At 36.2% G+C, this 19,655-nt stretch overlaps 1 pseudogene; it reads right to left on the bottom strand.

Moving 5' to 3' along the window:
- Positions 1-1,729: 1,729 nt before the first annotated feature.
- The window catches only part of LOC102960360, a 30,846-nt pseudogene continuing 12,920 nt past the window's right edge, over positions 1,730-19,655 (bottom strand).

The raw sequence follows: 19,655 nt of genomic DNA, 5'->3' as shown, positions 1-19,655 counted from the left end.
GTACTATGTGGCAATGAGAAAGAATGAAATATGGCCCTTTGTAGCGACATGGATGGAACTGGAGAGTGTTATGCTAAGTGAAATAAGCCATACAGAGAAAGACAGATACCATATGGTTTCACTCTTATGTGGATCCTGAGAAACTTAACAGAAACCCATGGGGGAGGGGAAGGAAAAAAAAAAAAAAAAAAAAGAGGTTAGAGTGGGAGAGAGCCAAAGCATAAGAGACTCTTAAAAACTGAGAACAAACTGAGGGTTGATGGGGGGTGGGAGGGAGGGGAGGGTGGGTGATGGGTATTGAGGAGGGCGCCTTTGGGGATGAGCACTGGGTGTTGTATGGAAACCAATTTGACAATAAACTTCATATATTGAAAAAAATAAAAAATAAAATAAAATAAATTAAATAAATAAATAAATAATGGGCAGAGGACCTGAATAGACATTTTTCCAAAGAAGACGTATAGCCAACAGACACTTGAAAAGATGATCAAGGTCATTCATCACCAAGGAAATGTAAATCAAAACCACAATGAGGTATCACCTTTCACCTGTCACAATGACTAGAATCAAAAAGACAATAAATAACAAGGGTTGGCAAAGATACGGAAATAAAGGAACCCTCATTCACTGTTGGTGGGAATGGAAATTGGTACAGTTACTATGGAAAACAGGATGGAGGCCCCTCAAAAAATTAAGAATATAATTATCATGTAATCCAGTAATCTCACTGCTGGGTATTTACACAAATAAAATGAAAACACTAATTTGAAAAGATACATGTACCCCTATGTTTATTCCAGTATTGTTTATAATAGCCAAGATATGGAAGCAGCCCAAGTGTCCATCCATAGATAAATGGATAAAGATGTGAGGTGTGTGTGTGTGTGTGTGTATGTATATGTGTATATACACATGTACATATGTACATACATATATATCACTATTAATCCTAAGTGAAATAAGTCAGTGAGAGAAAGACAAATACTATATGATTTTACTCATGTGTAATTTAAGAAACAAAACGAACAAACGAGAGAGAGAGAGAGAGAGAGAAAGAGACAAAAGAAAATAGATTCTTAAATAATGAGAACTGGTGGTTGCCAGAGAGAAAATGAGTAGGGGGAGGGGTGAAATAGATAAAAGAGTTTAAGAGTACACTTATCGTGGGCACCTGGGTGGCTCAGTGGGTTAAGCAACCAACTTGATTTCAGCTCAGGTCATTATCTCATGGTTTGTGAATTTGAGCTCTGCATTGGGTTCTGTGCTGACAGTGCAGAGTCTGCTTGGGATTCTCTCTCTCTCCCTGTCTCTCTATGTTCCTTCCCTACTTGTATTCTCAATCACTTTTTAAAAATAAATAAATAAACTTAAAAAAAAAAAAAGTACTCTTAGCTTGATGGGCACTAAGATATGTATAGAATTGCTGAATCACTATATTGTACACCTAAAACTAAACTAACACTACATGTTCATTGCACTTCCAGCTGGCTGGATAGCAATTATGTCTGTCCTAATTTTTCATTGGTCACCTCTAGGCCTGTGCCTAGCTAAGTGGGCTTGAGGGAGGGGGTCACCACTCACCAGCTCCCAGCTACAAGAAAGAGAAGGCCTTGGCCCAGCCTTCCTGGGTCAGGGTTTGAAGGGGAAGATCTAGCCTTTCCTGGGTCAGCAGCCGTATCCACGTAGGGGCAGAGGTGGGGCCTAGAGCCCAAGGTCTCCACCTGTCAGCCTAGCTGTGTTTGGAGAAGTATTACTAGCTGTTGACCACGTCGTGATTGATTGTGGTGCTGCCTGGCTTCTATCCAGTGGGACAGATTTCCCTATGGTCACCTGAGTACTGAAAGGTCCGGGCCAGTCCCAGAACTTTGTCCATGGAACCCCACAGGCAAATCATTGACAGTGATCTGGCCAAGGGCACCCTTGCTGGGGATAATAAAGAGGGCTGGTAGGCAATGCCCTCATCTTCCTTCTGTATGCCATAATCTTGGGGTAAGCTTATGGTTATATCTGCCGGCAGAGGCATGTTCAGGAGGCCCAAACCTCCTTCCTTCTCTGAAATGTTTATCCAAGACAGGTGGGTGAATTCAGTAGACAGAGACCCCCAGCACCTCCCAGCCCAGCTCGGAGAAGTCCTCAGCATGCTCTCTGAAAATGACAATCTCCACGATGCAAACAGACAGAAAGAGGACCAATCCCTCTGTAGTTGGAAAGCTTTACCTCCTTGAAGGCGCCATCCACCAAAGAGGTGGTTGGAAGTTTGCAGTGGGCTTTTGGATATGCGTGTTGCCAGAGACCTTGACTGAATGCTGTGTGTGCAAGGGCGGGATGTGTGGACCGGCAGACACATGAACATGTATTAAAGGGGCCCATTATACTTCAATTAAAAAAAAATTAAAAAGGAAATAAATGCTTCCTGGCCTATAAGTCATTCTCTTGTTAGTACTGTGTATCTATTAACACAAGCCACTCTTTTATGTTTTCATGCCTTTTTTTATTTTTTTAGTAAGGAACACATGGATCTTGAGTCATTCTTAGGAAACTCTCCCTAACTCCTCTACTTAATGCCTAATGGCTCATAAGTATATCTATAATAATTATTTTAGAAATTATGTCCACAGTTACTATGATTTTAAATGTTCTGTTTTCTAGATACCTCTGAGTAAAAGCTTTCACAATTATTGTCTGATTTTCATGGGTAGAATACAGCTGACATTTGTTTTAACTAATTCTCCACAGCTGACCTCTTTTGCACTAGAGAACTTAACAAGGAAAGACTTAGTGTTTCAATTAAATTCTGTTATGCCTTATCGCTCTTTGACTATCAAGAACACAGAATTTCTACTGTTGCCTTTACCCAGGGATACCTCTCCTCAGTACTTCCATTTTACTCATTGTTTTGTTTGCTTGTTTTAGGATGAATGGTTTATGTGTCTGTCTCCCTCAAGAAAGGGATTGACCCTTACTTACCTCAGTACCATTTGTGCCTATTCCAGTGCCTAAAACTTAGTAGGTCCCCCAGCATGCAAATTAACATAAGATCGACTGAATACATAGATGAGGTAATTTTCACCATATAGCCTGCCTCTCAAACTTACAGAGTGAAGTTCTATTTTGAAAATAATAGTTTCTGACTGAAAAAAAATATCCAAATTATTTTATGTAGAAGCGAAAAACTTCAATTATCACCAAGTAAGATGGAAAATGACCATCATTTGTAAATCCATCATGCAAGGCATGTTGGGGTCAAGACGGTAAAATCAAGGAAATCTACACAGTTGTCATGTGTCTCCACCAGCACACGAAGACGCAACTCTAATCGCGAAGAATACAGGCTACCACACCGTGCAACATATTAAGCATCCTAGGTATACCCTGGACATCACACCCAGGGTTTCTGGTTAGATGGAAAATAAAATCCTAACAGGCATTACTGGGATTAAATTATTATTGTGGTCAGTTTTAAAGGCTGTCAAAGTTCCTGTCCCAGGTTCACCTTTAGTACATCAGGGTTTGTGTTCATGTTGGCAACAGATCTCAACTTCAACCTTAGGAAGGAGAAAAACAAAAGAAGGAAGAAAGAGCATCACTGAATACTATTTTATAGGAATTCCACTGAATGCTCGCATATACATTATTTATTTATTCAATACATGTTTAATGAGTGTGTAGTTGTGCTATGCATCATTTTATGTGCAAGGAAGAAATAAAGGAGAGTGTGAAGTCCAGTGAAGGAGATGTAGAATTATGTCTAAAATAATAAAGATGGTGTAGGTACAACTTGTTCTATGAGAATACACAAGAACTCCCAACCTGGACATGAGGGTTTTAGGAAAGCTTCCAGTGAAAGGAAGCAAATTCTAAGCTGAGAACTGGAAGGTGAATGAGAGCCAGAAGAACATTTCCAAAGAAACAAAAACATGGGCAGCTCAATTTATTTCTTTTATAAGTCATGTTGTGCAGTTTGGACTGGAGAATTTGAGGACCACTGTTGATTTTCATTTGTCAATTTGACATTGCCTCATATGAACATTCTTCCTTTTGGTAGAATTCCCAAAAGGAAGGCATAGAGATATTCCCTCCTCCAAACCCTGGAAAGTTAGGGTCCTATGAGGGGTTGAACTCAGTCAATCAGAGAAGAATGTGCCTGTAAGATAGTCTTAGCCACAGCTGGTTGCTCTTATTTGCAACAAATTTCCTGACAATTCAGCCTTTAAAGGATTATAAGCAGAAAAGTAGCAGAGATTTGCAGTTTAGGACAATCTGTCTAGTTGTGCCGTTTGTAACATGAAGGAGGGTGGCCAGTCAAGGAGTCTAGTTCTGGGGGCCTGTGATCACCCAAACTAGAGATGTTGTTGGCCACCCATAGTGGTGTCACTGGGCAAGGAGAACAGCCAGTGGCCTTGAGGGACATTGACGGAGAATTTTGATGGAGAACTTACAAATATGGAGTTAGGGAGGAAGAAAAATTGTGGCTTTCTTCTTTCCCATGGAAAACATTTACTGACCAACTTCTGAATGTACATTATGGTATAGAGGCAACTATGTGGAAACTGTAACAAAGATTGCTAAGGGAAAAAAAAAAAATAGAGGAAAGCTAAAGGACATAACAGAAAAGAAATAATAGAGGTCCAAGAGTTAGGATTTAAATAAACAAAACTTTTTCCAAGTGCCATAAACAGTAAGAAATTTTTTTTGCCTCACTTATCTGAAAGCTCAGAGATAGAATTGTTGATTTAATTTAGTAGCTGAATCTAAATCTCCCTGATATTTGCTTGACTATTTCATCCTGTTTCAGCGCCTTTTCTGATTGGGATGATATGAATAGGATTAGAGCAGTTTGGAACCACAAATCTTCCCAAAAATGCTCAGAAGAAACGTCACCTCTTTTTGTATCTATCTCTTGAGGGAAAGCCCATATTTTCCAAGGGGTCCAGAAAACCTCTCCCCCTTTGCCACGGTCACATATTAGGGCAGGTGCCCATTCCTGAAATAATTACTATGGCTACAAAATTACATGCATGACAGGCTTAGGCATGGGTTCCAGTAACAACATTGATTACGGAAAAAAAAAAAAATATATATATATATATAATAGTAATAAAAAAAGAGGGTACAGATAAACAGTATTAGCAATTTCAAGAAACAAAATGGTAATAGTCCATTAGAGATTATTGTTCTATCACAAGATAATATTACAAATAACTTTATGTGAACATATTGGAACAGATAGCTGAAATAGTCAATTTTGTATAAAAATAAGTTACTAAAATTGATTTAATAAGTCAAAAAGTGGACTAGACCAGCATCCATGAATAAACTGAACTAGTTGGAAAAAAAAATAATAAACTAAAAACCTTTCTCTAAAATAGGCAGTAGATCCAGAGCATTGTACCTGTCAGTTTTGCCAGATATTAAAGTTATTAGTAATCCTTATACTACCAAATTATTTTAGAAACAAAAAATTATGGAAAAATACCTTACCCATTTTTGAATCTAAAATAGAATACATGGGAATTAGGCAAGAGTATAATAGTTAAATCTAACCTTTCAAAATACATGAAGAAATCAAAAGAAAATATAGAAACCAAAGTCAACTCAGTGTGGAATTTAAAAGAACTCAAAAATACCATGAATGTTTATTCCAGGAATGCAAGGTTGGTACATTAAAAAAAAAAAAAGCAGTTCAATATAAAATATGGCTCTGTTAAACTGATAGATCATATGATGGAGAAAAAATAGGTGCAGAAAAAAAATCATTTAGAAAATTCAGCACCCATTTATTTAAAAAGCAATTTAGGAGTAGAAGGGCACATCTTTACCTAATAAAGTACTATGAAAAATCTTTAGGAATATTATCCCTACAAGTAAAATGTAAGAGTCATTCCTACTAATGTCAGAAATAAAACAAGTGTTTTATCATCATTCAATTATTGAACTTTGCATGGGATGTCCTGGCCAATATTTAATTCAAGAAAAATAAATATGAAGCATACAAATTTAAAAAGGAGTTACAGAACAGTCATTTATATAGAACATCTAAGACAATCTTACACAATCTTAGACAATCTGAGTTTAGTAAGTTTGCTGGATATAATATCAACATACCAAAATCATTAGAATTCTTATAAATAAGCAATGACAAATTAGTAAGTGCTATACTAGACATGAACATTCACAGTAGCAAAGAAATTTCTATTTACCTTTGGTACCTATTAGAAGTTTAACAAAAATTGTGTGAGATAAAGAAAAAAATATATTAAAGTATACAAAAGATGAATAAGTGGATAGAAATCAGATTCATATTTATACAGAAAGCAGAACATGTCCATATTGGCCAATTTTGTGTAGTGGGCATACTGGTTTATGTTATATTACTTATTGTACCTGGCTGTATTTTTTTTAATTTTTCAAAACATAAACAAATCAATAAAAGGAGCTTCATGTTTCTGAAGAGAAAAATATATTCTACTACATGACTCAACAACATAAATTTTCTACTAACAATTTTCATAAATACAAGTTGGACACAAGTATTTCATTCCTAGAACCAAGCAGAAATGTTTCGTAGAGTATATGCCCAAAAATATTTGCTTTTGGAAGCCAGAAAATATGAAAGTCTATTTAAAAGCAAGTAGGAAAATATTACAATAGGATTAAAATCTTAAGTGAAAACTACCAAAGCGATTTTCTGTCCCTTTTATTAAAATGACATGTCAATATAGACTCTCAAGTATATGATAAAATTGTGATATTTTTTAACCAATCAGAAAGCAATCAAATAAGCTAATGTGACTGAAAAGTGCTTCTGAAGTTAAGTGAGGTAAGTTTTGAGAAAAATAATATTTTTCAAGTTTTCCCAATGTATTTTTTAACAATCTCTATTTTTTTCATAAATATTGCATTCATTTCTGCTAAGACACAGAACCATATATATCTTCTGCCTGAAAGTTGCATTAACACCTTTCAGCATACATAAAACAGGATTATTTTTCCAGAGAATTAGTGAAGGATTTTTTTTCTTATCCTAGTTCCAAATTTTATTAGATATTTGACACTTTTAGATGACTTAAATTACTTTCAATGAGCTCAAGATATAGTTTTATCACATTGCTTCCTTGAAGGAGAGAAAACTGCATACTTGTTTTATCTTCTCTCCAAGACCAGACTAAACTAAAATGGGAATAAGCACAATATTTTACACCAAAAGAAGTATATTTGGGGGTCAAATATTGGCCTGTATGGGAACCTTGAATGTAGTTATTATCCTTATAAAAGCTAGGCGCTTGGAAAATCATTGGTGGTTAAATACAGGATCCAGACAGCTTCATGGCAATGAACTATAAATCCTGAATATATTCCTGACTAAATATGCACCGCTGTTGTCTCAACTATTAAAATTATACACATGATTAAAATCCAATTTAAATTGTATTGTTCCTAAATATTTTCTCAATTGATTAGAATTAGATATGATCTCTGCCTGAAAGCTGATTTTGGGGTTTATGTGAATCATGCTTAGAATTGTACTCTGCTAGAGTTGGAGAGGAACACTCAGATCATCTGGGTCAAGCCTCTTTTCAATGTATGAATGATTTCCTTATATAACAATGCTGCCAAACAGGCCAGCTTCGGCTTTAACACTGCTAAGTACTTACAAACTTCAGTAGATACTTTACATGGTCAATCTAATACCCAATATCACTACCTTTCTTTCTCTCTACTCACCCAAACCAGAAAGCCAAGTGTCATAAAAACAAACCCAGGCTTAGATAAGAAGAGACTTTATTTAGAAGAAAGACTATTCCATTAGAAAAAGCTCCCTGATCTCAGAAATCTAGAAGCATTTCAAAATCAAAAAGAGAAAAGCTTTTCTTATAGAGGGAAGGAAGGAAGGAAGGAAGGAAGGAAGGAAGGAAGGAAGGAAGGAAGGAAGGAAGGAAGGAAGTAGGGAAGAAGTTGGCAGTAAGGAAGTAAGGAAGTTGTTGGCAAAAGGAGGGAGATTGCCTATTTTGTGCAGTTTGACAGAGTACCTGTCTTGCTGTGGTCAGCTACTTTGCCGCCTAAGCTGATAGGGGGAGTGTGTTCAGCATTTTAGTGCTTGTTTAGGGGTCAAACTGATGTTCAGGGCCCTGTGGAGAAGACAGAAGCCAGACTAAAGTTTGGTCAAAGCAAAGCAGAGACGTAATAATGGTCAACTTGTGAGCACTAGGTGAGAAGCAGTAACGTGTATCTGGAAGATAGTTATGTCATATTGTCTTGGCTCTTGAGATGCAAGAAGATAATTTCTGCTTTTGTTTTCTGGATGAAAAGGAATCCACATGGCGGGCAAACACCTTCTGCAGTCGTGATGCCTGGAAGTAGAACAGCAATCTGAGGAATATGAGGAAGAAAGCTACAAATGAGGGATGAGAAACAGAAGGACCCAGATCACTCAGCATCACTGAGTTAGCATAAATGTCTAGACTGAGACGTCTTTTTGCAAAAAATAAATAAAATAAAACGCTGTTAGGTTAAGTAGTGGTAGTCCAATTTCTGTTACTTGCAACCAAACAAAATATTAGCTGGTAGGAAAAACATTTAATCATCTACTCTAAATTTTTTTTTGCCAAAAATCAACATTAATTTATTCTTCTTTAAGATACCTAAAACCTCTACTGTACTATTCTTGAAAAAGTTTTCACACGTACAAATCTCCAGTCCTGTGGATTTTCAGTGATTTTTCATAATTATTTTCAAAAATGAAATGAAAGTAAATATATGTATATTTTACAAGAAACCAAATGTTAATGTTAGTGTATATGTATATGCATATATATGTTTTCAATCTGCCAATTCCTTTTATATGATAAATACTCCACAAATATTTTTGACTAATTCCACAAAATTTCTAAACCTGACAAATTATAAACATTGAGAGGACTTGGAAAGCTTCCTCAGTTTTCGTGTAATTTCAAAACATTACCACTGTGCTAATAGCTACATGACAAGCATTAACTAAAACTAAATATGGATATCTTTCTGAAAGTCTTTTTTAAAGTTAATTGAATTATTTCAATTGCATTAGAGAAGTACAATATTTAAAGAATTCCTGTGGTGAAACCTTTTACAAATGTAATGTCTCCCTTACCCATAATTTATCTGCTGGATTTTTCTATTACTCTAGGCAAAACTTGGAAGACACTAATGTTCGTTATGGTCTGTTATATAAGAATTAACCCAGACATCAGCAAACAATTTGAATAGTTGTCAGGGAGACAGGAGAAGCAAAGAGTAGCTCAGACAAAAACAAACAAACAAACAAAACTCTTCCAACCAAGAATAAGAATTCTACTAAATGAGTTGATTTACATCTGGAAGCAGCTTGATTCTACTGACCAGCTTTGCTGTAGGTTGGTCTAGGTGCCACTTTTTGGTCTATGTAATCTTCATCTCCTAAGTAAATCTGCATGTCTCTTGGTTTATTAAGCCCCTCATTGTATCTATGAAGTTTCAAACTTTAAAGTTCACAAATTCCCTTCTATCAGATACATGTGCCTTTGTGGTTGATCAGACAGAGTTCTGGCAGGTAGAAGATCTGATTGAAGGCTTGAGGCTGCCTAAGAGGGAGTCCTCTAGGATCCATATAGTATTATAGGAGAACTAGAAAGCAAAGACCAAGGGGCGCCTGAGTGACTCAGTCGGTTAAGTGTCCGACTTCAGCTCAGGCCATGATCTCATGGTTCATGAGTTTGAGCCCCGCGTCGGGCTCTGTGCTGACAGCCCAGAACCTGGAGCCTGCTTCGGATTCTGTGTCTCATTCTCTCTCTTCCCTCCCCCACTTGTGCTCTGTCTCTCTCTGTCTCTCAAAAATAAATAAAAATGTAAAAAAAAAAATTTAAAAAGAAAGCAAAGACCAATAAAATAAGTAAGTCACAGGGATGAAAATGACAGCAAAAGGAATATAGTCAATAATATTGTAATAACCTTGTATGGTGACAGATGGTAACTGTACTTATCATGGTGAGCATTTTGTGCTGTACATAATTGTCAAATCACTATGTTGTACACCTGAAACTAATAATATATGTCAACTGCACTTCAATTAAAAAAAAAAAAAGATGCTCTCTACCCCACATCAGGCCATCTTATTTGTTTTGGCCAATGTAAGTGAAACTAACACATGGCATTTTTGAGCAGAATATTAAGATCCTTCATGAGGCTCTGCCATTTCTCATTTCTGTTGTTTTTTTCTGTCAAATGAGCTTCATGTACTAAGATGTTAAAGTCTGTTGTTCCAACTTTGTCCTGGATTGAAGATGTGAAATAGAGTCACAGCCGAAGTGAAGGCAACATGTCATGTGATTTTAAAAATTATTTATTGTTGTAAGCCTTTGAGATTTGGAGGCTCCTTGTTATCAATCTATGCCAAGCTGACTAATGGAGCATTATTCTAAAATGGTAGGAATAAAAGAATGTCTAAAAAAATGAAGCAAAGACCAGATAATATATCCTATCACTGTCATAGTTAAACAATTTCCCTCAGGGAAGATAAACATCAAAATAAGTTTTAAATGTGTCTCTCCATAGACTTATTGAATGCTCAATGAGGAAAAAAATTAATCCAAAGAGGGATGCTATGTTACCATGTATCAAAAAATTATCTCCTTCAAACATAATGAATGACTGCAAAAGGTTAACAGTGTCCATTATAGGTATTTAAAATACATTATAAAGGGTTTATAGTTAGGAATTCAATTATTCATAAGTAAATGCATACTTCTATATTTTATGTTTCCAAACACAAAATTCAGTATATTTTAGTTCTTTTAAAACATTTTCTTGGTGGAACATCTGGGTGGCTCAGTCAGTTGAGTGTCTGACTCTTGATTTTGAAGCAGGTCATCATCCCAGGATTGTGGGATCGAGCCTCACACTGGACTCCATGCTGAGCGTGGAGCCTACATCAAATTCTCTTTCCCTCTGCTCCCTTAAATTTAATGTTTAAAAAAAAATTTAAAGAACACATTCTCTTAACAATTCACTTTGAATAATCCATTTTCTTTAGCAAAACTTCTAATCGTAAAATGCAAAAGCAAGCTTCCTATTCGGTGCTAAATGAAAGATGATGCATTCTCAACTAAAATCTCAAATATGTGTAATATTGAGTTTTCTATTAATATAATGCTCTTTATATAAGGACACAAAACAATAGAAATTATTGATGGCAAAATTTATAACATGAAAACTATCACTAAAGGCTTTAAATAAAACCGTCATATATCAGAAAATGTCTGATATTATTTGAAAGGCATTCAATTCTGGGCACTTTCCTGGTATTTATAAAGAATTTTTACCTGAAAGAAGAAATGTGTTTCTTTTAAGGCTTTTACAAAGAAAGTGTTAGATTTTTTTTATTGTTTTTGTAAATAATACTCAACTATTATATTGATCGAGTTACAGTGCAATTCTTCCCTATATTTTGGCCAGGATTTCTGACCATAAGAGCTCTGCAAATCAAGTTTATATAATGTTTACTGCAGATTGAGTTCAGGGAGGAATAAGAGAAAGAAGAAAAAATTGGGAAACTAAAAGAATATACCTGTGGTACAATACCTGTATGTTTAATATTGAACAAGTGATAATTATTCTGTCAAATCTGCAACGTTTTTGCAGATCAACTGGCAACTGTTTTAAGGAAAAGGAACATTATTGTACCTTTTGATACACTCGTTATCTCTTCAATCCCTCTCAGCTGTTGTAACTTTGAGAAATCTATTTGCATTGGATGCTTACATCAGGGGACTTGAAAGTTTAAGCGTTGCTTTCTTTGAAAGCAGAGGGCGCACGGAGCCAAACCGGTTACGGTGACTAATCATAACAGTCCCCGTGCCTGGGCTGGCTGCCCTCAGCCGGAGACCTCCACAACACTGTCATTACCGTGGGCTGTCTGCTGGCTGGCTGACCCCAGCTTCCCTCCGCTCCTCCAGAGCCCTTTACCCTCGGTGATTAATGAACTGTAAAATAACAACCAGTCTTAGAGCAAGCCAGAGTTCCTTCCCATGAATACTAAAGGAAATGCACTTTCTTCCCTGAAGTGGTCAAGATTTTATGGGCAAAACTTCCGTTTTCTTTTTCTACACTCTAGCTCTACTGACTGTTTTGTCACCAGTCAATGGAGGAATCAGACATCAAACCAAACACCCAAAGACCACTTCTTTTCTATGGTAACACTAAGGTGCTGGTATAGGTTCTCATCCATTTATTCTGAACTCCTCTGACTATTATGATTCATGATTAGCTCTTTCACAACTTCCATCTTGGGGCCGGATCCCAAGGCACGAGGGCCCTTGCGAAAAAGAAATAATGCAGGGAGGCAAATACAATTTTAGAGCTGAGAGCAGGCTGACATTCCAAAGCTTGCATAACTGAATCAGGAGGGCTCCATGTGCATACCAGTGTTTCTTCGAACAATAATATTGTTTTCTAAAAAAAAAAAACAACAACAACAAAAAACAAAAAACAAACTGCGAATGCAGTGAGATCATAAGCCAAGGGGAAAACCACAAGTTTAGGAAAAAAGAAAACAAAATCTCAGGAAAGAGACGAGACCTGATTTAATGCTAGCATATTGATTTCTAGACTTCTCATCTAAACTGCGTTTCCCAGCAAACCCTTCTTGCTTAGGAATCACAATTGCAATTGATCTCAAAGATTATTATGGATACTGAGTATGAACAACTAAAAGCTGACTTTAGCTCTCCAGGTACTTGGATTTAGCAAACATTTTGTAATTGAGTACTTCTATGAATGCAATAAATTCATTCTTTGGAAACCATGCTTTGTCATCTCCCTTTTTATTACAGAAAAAATAGTAAATGGTGAAATAACACATTATGCCAATTATAAACACTTGTAATTCCATCACTGGTTCCTAAAATTGCATTGGCCAAAAACACTTTTTTATTTTGTATTTTGTATTATCCTTTATAGTTTTTGAAACATTTAAGCTTCCATGTGGAATTCTTATTTATTATATTCCAAGAATAAATATTTTAGTGTCCTTTGACATAGAAATTAAATTTGAAATTCTTCAGGCATCTTACATTAAAATTTATTTCTTTTTCTTCCAACACTTATTCTTCCTTGCCAATATCTAAGTAACAGATTATACATATAATTACATATATGATATTTTTTTCTGAGGCATGTGAATTCACGCCATGTCATATTAGGATAGTGTAACATTTGGATAGAGCACAAACATTATTTTTGAGAATTTAGAACAATAGTTACCCAATAACCTTGAGTTAATAATCTTCAATTATAGTGGCCAAAAAAAAAAAAATTCTAAAAACTTAAGGCATCAGAAAATGTTTTAAAATGACTACTATTTGTTTCCTAAAAATATGCTTTGTTAAAACAGAAACCTTTTTGCGCTCAGCATATATAAAGGTCTTTCCTGATGAAACTTTAGTTTCAAATATTTTTTACTTGTAGCTTCTGAATCACAATTGTCTTCAACTTCTTAGTATAGTGGGAAAAGCAACAGAAAACGATATGATTGGGAATTCATCTATTGAGGATTAGTGTGGGTGTTTGGGCTCTTTTAAACAAATGCTTATTAATAGGGGCGTCTGCGTGGCTCAGTCAGTTAGGCCACTGGTTCTTGGTTTTGGCTCAGGTCATGATCTCACAGTTGTGAGTTCCAGCCCCGCATCGGTCTCTGTGCTGGCGGTGTAGAGCCTGCGTGGGATTTTCTCTCTCTTCTCTCTCTGCCCCGACCTCACTCATTCCGTCTCTGTCTCTCTCAAAAATAAATGAACTTAAAAATAATGAATGCTTATTATAAAATTCGAAATGACTAACAAAATAGTAAAAAATGCTGGGTTGCTCAGTTTTTTCCAGGTCCATCTGTTGTTGATTGTCTGTTTGTTTTTCCACTTGGAATCGGCCTTACTGTCATAGGAGTTCGGGTACGCAGAGATACGTAACACAGGCCTAAAAGTTCCATTAAAAGGTCTCATGTTTTTCACAACTGTTTCAAGAGATAATACAGCAGTACAAATTTTTAGAAGGTTCAGCTCAACTTTTTTGTTTATTTGTTGTTACTCTTTTCCTTGAGTTTTATCCACTCTCTGGTATCTTTCTCAGGGGATGATACTCTACAGCAAGGGCACAGGACAGCAGTTATGCCCTGATGAATCAAGGAAATGTGGCCACTTAGAGCAATCACTCGCCTCATTGGTTGCATGGCATCATTGGGAAAGCAACTCATTGGTTGGCTTTTTCTATATCCAGGTGGTGCTTCTTGATATAGCCATCAACCATCAGTTCTTTATATACACTAGGAACTACCTCTGCCAAAGCAAAACAAGACTCTGACAGACAAAAACAGGAAAATTACAAAAGAGTGAGAACAATAGAAATGCTTTTTCTTTAACCTTTCTGTTTACTTCAACATCTTTCTTTGAAAACAAAATGAACCATGTAGGATAATTACTCTAAGGATTCATTTTATCCATAAGGATGTATCAAAGATGAACTTACTGCTCCCAAATTAGTCAAGGTGTAGGATTTACACCTGTCAGTTCTGCAAGTAGATGGCCCATTCATACATTCAATCATTTATTCATTCATCCAACAAATATTTATTGATAATATGTTGATTCATAGGCATTCTTCTGTGTGCCAGGAATAAAGTAGTATACAGGGAAATGAAACATTACCTAACCCCAAAGAATTTCTGCATAGAGGAAGAAGACAGAAAAAAAAAATATTAGTTGACGATGAAAGATGGTAATTTCCCAAGTGCTCTGATTGACAATAAAACATGATGCTGTAACACGGTGTCTAAGATAGGAGGGAAACAACTTCAGAGTATTCAAGGAGGGATTTTCTAAGTAAGTATTGTTTGAGTTTTGACATTAATGAGGAGTAGGAGGTGGTCATGAAACAGTTAAAGTAAAAGCACTCCAGGCAGAAAGCTAGGGTTTGAGATTGAAACAAAAGTGTGTGTTTGAGAACTGAAGAAAGTTCAATGTGGTGTTCTATTTTCCTCATTCTCATCTGCCACAATTTAAAATTTTGCAGAGAGGGACTCAGTATTCTTAGAGCCTTTTGAGGGCACAAAATCTTAACTTTCTGGTTTGAGGATAGTAGACTATTTTAAACTCTTTTCACATCAACCATTATTCTGGAAGTGATTTGTGGGTTTGGTCTTTAGCTAAATGATCTGAACCCTAAGTTCATAGGCCACACAATCAATATTTATTTTAAGTAGTGTTACATGCATACACACTTGTGAAATTCAGAACAAACCTATGAGGTAGAAATAACGCCGTTTAGAATTGCCATGAAATTTTGTGAGTAGTTCTTAAATAGTTGAATCCAGCAGTATGAAATCCAGCATACCAACATTCTAAAACTCACTCTTATTGTGTGTGCAGATATATATATCTCTATATATATATATAGGTGTATATATATATATATACATATATATAATCTTATTCTCCCCATTTCTGTTGCATAACTTATTTTTCTTTCAAAGTGCTTTGCATCCATCTTCTCAACTATTTTTTAATGTTTATTTATTTTTGAGAGATAGAAAGAGTGAGGGAGGGACAGAGAGATAGGTGAACAGTGGATCCAAAGTGGGCTCTGTGCTGACAGAAAAGAGCCTGATGCGGGGTTTGAACTCATGCACCATGATATCATGACCTGAGCTGAAGTAGGATGCTTAACCAACTGAGCCATCCGGGCACCCCTCATCCATCTTTTTTTTTTTTTTTTTAATTCAACTATTGTCTGATTTTTTACTACTTTGTGTTTGTTCCTATTTTTTAATGCCTTTCTGTTCATGTCTTCCTGACTAAATCCTACTTATCTTTCAAAGTCCAGCTTAAAAGCTCTCCCTACCTTGATGTCCCTCTTATGCCAGAAGTAATAACATATGTCTCTTTCACACTTTGCACTTTGGGCATCAAGTTCCCTTCTATACCAGATTGCTTTAGGGGCAGTGAATCTGAGTTTCCTACCTTCATCTCTCACAACACCTAATGAATTGTCGACTTGGAACACATACTTGGAAGAGGGCAGAGATGAGGAGGTGAAGTCAAGTCTCTATCTCATACTTTTCAGACAAATGAAGGAAAATGTGCACAACTAGTAGAGAAAAAAACATGGAAGCACATGGAGCCCGCGCCTTCCCAAGGAGGATAGTGACACATCTAATTGGTTAATTAGGGGGAAGAAACTGAGCCTGTCAATCCCTGCCCCAAGATTTCTTTCTAGCAGCTTCACCTCAAGATGCACAGTTTCTCTGCTTTCTGAAAGTAGGCTCTGCCTCTGTCAATGAGGCATCTGCCTCTGAGATGTCTGCATTTCTGAGTGTATGGATTTTATTTTGAAGGAAAAATATGAGGAAGTCTGATTGTAGATACATATCTGAAGCACATTTTCTATTTCAACTTATTAGTAATAAGGCTGTGGTATTTTGATCTTGCTCTATCTTAAAACAAAACAAAACAAAACATTCACAACTGCTTGATGAACGAATGAAAGTACAACAAGTAGAGGTTGATAACCCACCCACCTATCTCAGTCTTCTATTTGGGCTTATGAAAAATCACTACTCTTGGAAGAGTGAGGAAAGAAAGCAAGACTCTGAATCAGTATCCTCTTAGCAAAATTACCTCACCTGGCAGCCAAGATAGCACAACAATGCGGCAAAGATATTCTTTGATTTTTTTCACCCAAATAAAGACCCTCTCAACTTTAAAGAATAGAGGTCTGAGCGCTAAATACCTTCTCAACTGACATTAACGAGAAGTTTCATCAGGGAGAATGCTTTACATACATCAAGAGGCCAGTGTTATGCATTATTAATCAGCCAGGTATCCTCATTTACGTCAGTTCAACTTTGTATACCTGAAGACTGATATTTTAGAAACTAGGAATTTTAAATTCTCAAGATAGCAAGATAAACGTAAATATTCCATGATTAGTTTTTACATAGGAGACTAATATCTAATATTCTTTCATATAAACTAGAACCGATGCATAACAGATACTTCCCCAGACCCTCTTGAAATTCTTGAGAGAGCCCCTTCTGGAAAACGTTATTGGGTCCTATTGGAGGCAAAGAAGTCTTTTAAGAAATATTTAACGTCATCAAAATGAAAGTTATTGAAGAAAGTATATAATGATTTTTGATCTCGATGTAGTTGTTAGGAATAGCTCCTCCAAGAAAATTCCCAAGATCCCAACAATATCTAAACAGTACATTTCTAAAACAAAGACCATGAGTCACACCAAAGAACTAGAGTCCTAAATTGATCAGCAAAGGAAAATACAAGTAAAAATCACTTTGTCTTGTTTTAAAAAGTGACAAACATTTTCTTCTAACTCTCTTAAAAATTTAATGTTTTCTAGCAGTATTTCTTTTCTAGAGTGGTCACAACTTCGTCTTTAATAAGTACCAGATAATTTCTGGGAAGCAAACTGTACCCAATTATTCTGTTAGGATACAACAATTACTTAACAATTTTATTGTCACTGAAAAAAAATTTTAAAAAACACAATCTTTGTTTCATACAACTCAACACCCTCAAATCCTGCAGAACATTAATTTAGATTTAAAACCTTTTTAATATTTATTTATTTTTGAGAGAGAGAGGGAGGGGCAGAGAGAGAGGGAGACACAGAATCTGAAGCAGGCTTCAGGCTCTGAGCTGTCAGCACAGAGCCTGACACGGGGCTTAGACTCATGAACTGCAAGATCATGATCTGAGCCAGAGTTCGATGCTTAACTGACTGAGCTACCCAGGTGCCCCTAGATCTTAATTCATCTTTTCCACCCTTTGGGATTTTTTCAATTTCTTCTCCATGAATTTGACATTTGATTTGAATTCACTGGAAGGGAATTGAAACTTAAGCCATTACGGTCAGTATTAACCACCTGTGCCAAGACTTGCCTATTAACAATTGCCAAAAACATCTGAGATGGAAACACTACATCACTGAGGTTATTCCATTGAAGCTAGGCTTCCTTCAGATGTGATCTCACCATCTAATCACATTTTCAAAAATTATTAAAAAACAGCATTGGTTAGGTGGAAGAAGCACCAAGCTTCAGTGAATCTAGAAATATCACAATCAAAGAGCAACTTATAGTTGTTAGCCACTTGGCATTGCATGAATACCAGACTTTACTGAAACATTACCTCTCGATGGTTCTCTCATAAATTTCCACACCACCTGAAGTTTGTGTACAAATTGTTACCCACTCAAAAGTCTGTTAGCACCCATCTCTTGGTTGAGTCTTGGCCTTAGAGGAAAGGGATCTTTGGGCAGCTTTTGGTAAGGAAAAGTTGGCCCCAAATTTATCATATTTAGGTGAATTTTCCAAAGGAGGAAAATTCAGAACTGGGGATATCTCTTAACTTACCCATCTGTACTTTACTACCTATGATCTATCTAGGTTCAGTTCATTCTCTGAAAACTCCATGCATGAGCACAGTGGAACTCAGGAAGACACTCTGGCCTGCTTGCCTATGGGCTTGCCCTCTCCTTCATAATAGACCTTCCCAAGACCATTACGTTTTGACACTCTTTTCTTAAACTTTCCAAAGCCCACATAGCAAAAGCAGTTCTTCTATTCTGCTAGTACCACCACCATCTTTTTGTTTTCTTTCCAAGCAACGATCTACTTTTCTCCTCATTACTTAGTGAATTATGCCTATTTTGAAAATATGAAAAAGAAATTAATACTTTGTTAGACTTAGTCTTTCAGTCTTTATATCTACAAAATAATATGATATATTCTGACAATTGCTCATGTCAAAAATACAAGACAGAGTCAGGACTTATAAAAAAATTATAAGACTAAAACAGAGTAAATAAATGTGTTTTATTTGGGAGAGGGTGGGGAGGATACTTTTTCATTCTTCTGGTGTTCCCATTCTCATGGAGGAGACTCCAATAGGGTAACATTTCTAGCCTTTCTCTGTTCCATGACTCACTTCTCCCAAGGTGTAAATGATGACTTAAAATTATTGTTTATTTTGCAGTTCACTCACTTCACCTTCTCTTTCTCTTTGGAACCACAGTGTTTGCAGGATACACATACTTGCTTTGCTTCTCTATGTTCACACCCTAAGCATGAATGCCTGGCCCTAAAGCCAGGGTTGCCTGTGGCTAAGTCTATCTAATTCTCTGGTTCTGTATTAGATATTCCACCTTCCTTCAGTTCTAAGCCACCATCCACAATATCAGTCTTATCAATAATGCTGCTGTACTCTTTCATCCATATACCTCAGTTGTTCAGAACTCAGGTGGAGAATTTACTTTTGTTTCTTAGGCTCCCCAAACCCTAGATTGTTTGAAAAACAATGACAAGTAAAATATAATGATACCACTTACTAAGGTCTATTCTAAGGACACATGGGAAAAAGTAAGAACTAAAGGAAGCAATCCCAGCTGCCATATAGTCAGACCTTATGGAGAACGGAGATGCCGTTCAATGTATAAAAACAACTTCAGCAGCACCTCAATTAACTCAAATATCTCATGCCCTGACATAATGGTGACTCAATAGTTCCATTTCTGTTTCTCTCTCCAATGTGTTTCTTTTTTTTTTTTTCTATTCTGCTTCTAACTGCCTTTAATCTTCTCCA

The sequence above is a fragment of the Panthera tigris genome, chromosome B4 (assembly GCF_018350195.1).
Source record: "Panthera tigris isolate Pti1 chromosome B4, P.tigris_Pti1_mat1.1, whole genome shotgun sequence".
NCBI lineage: Eukaryota > Metazoa > Chordata > Mammalia > Carnivora > Felidae > Panthera > Panthera tigris.
This window is presented reverse-complemented; position numbering and strand designations above follow the sequence as displayed.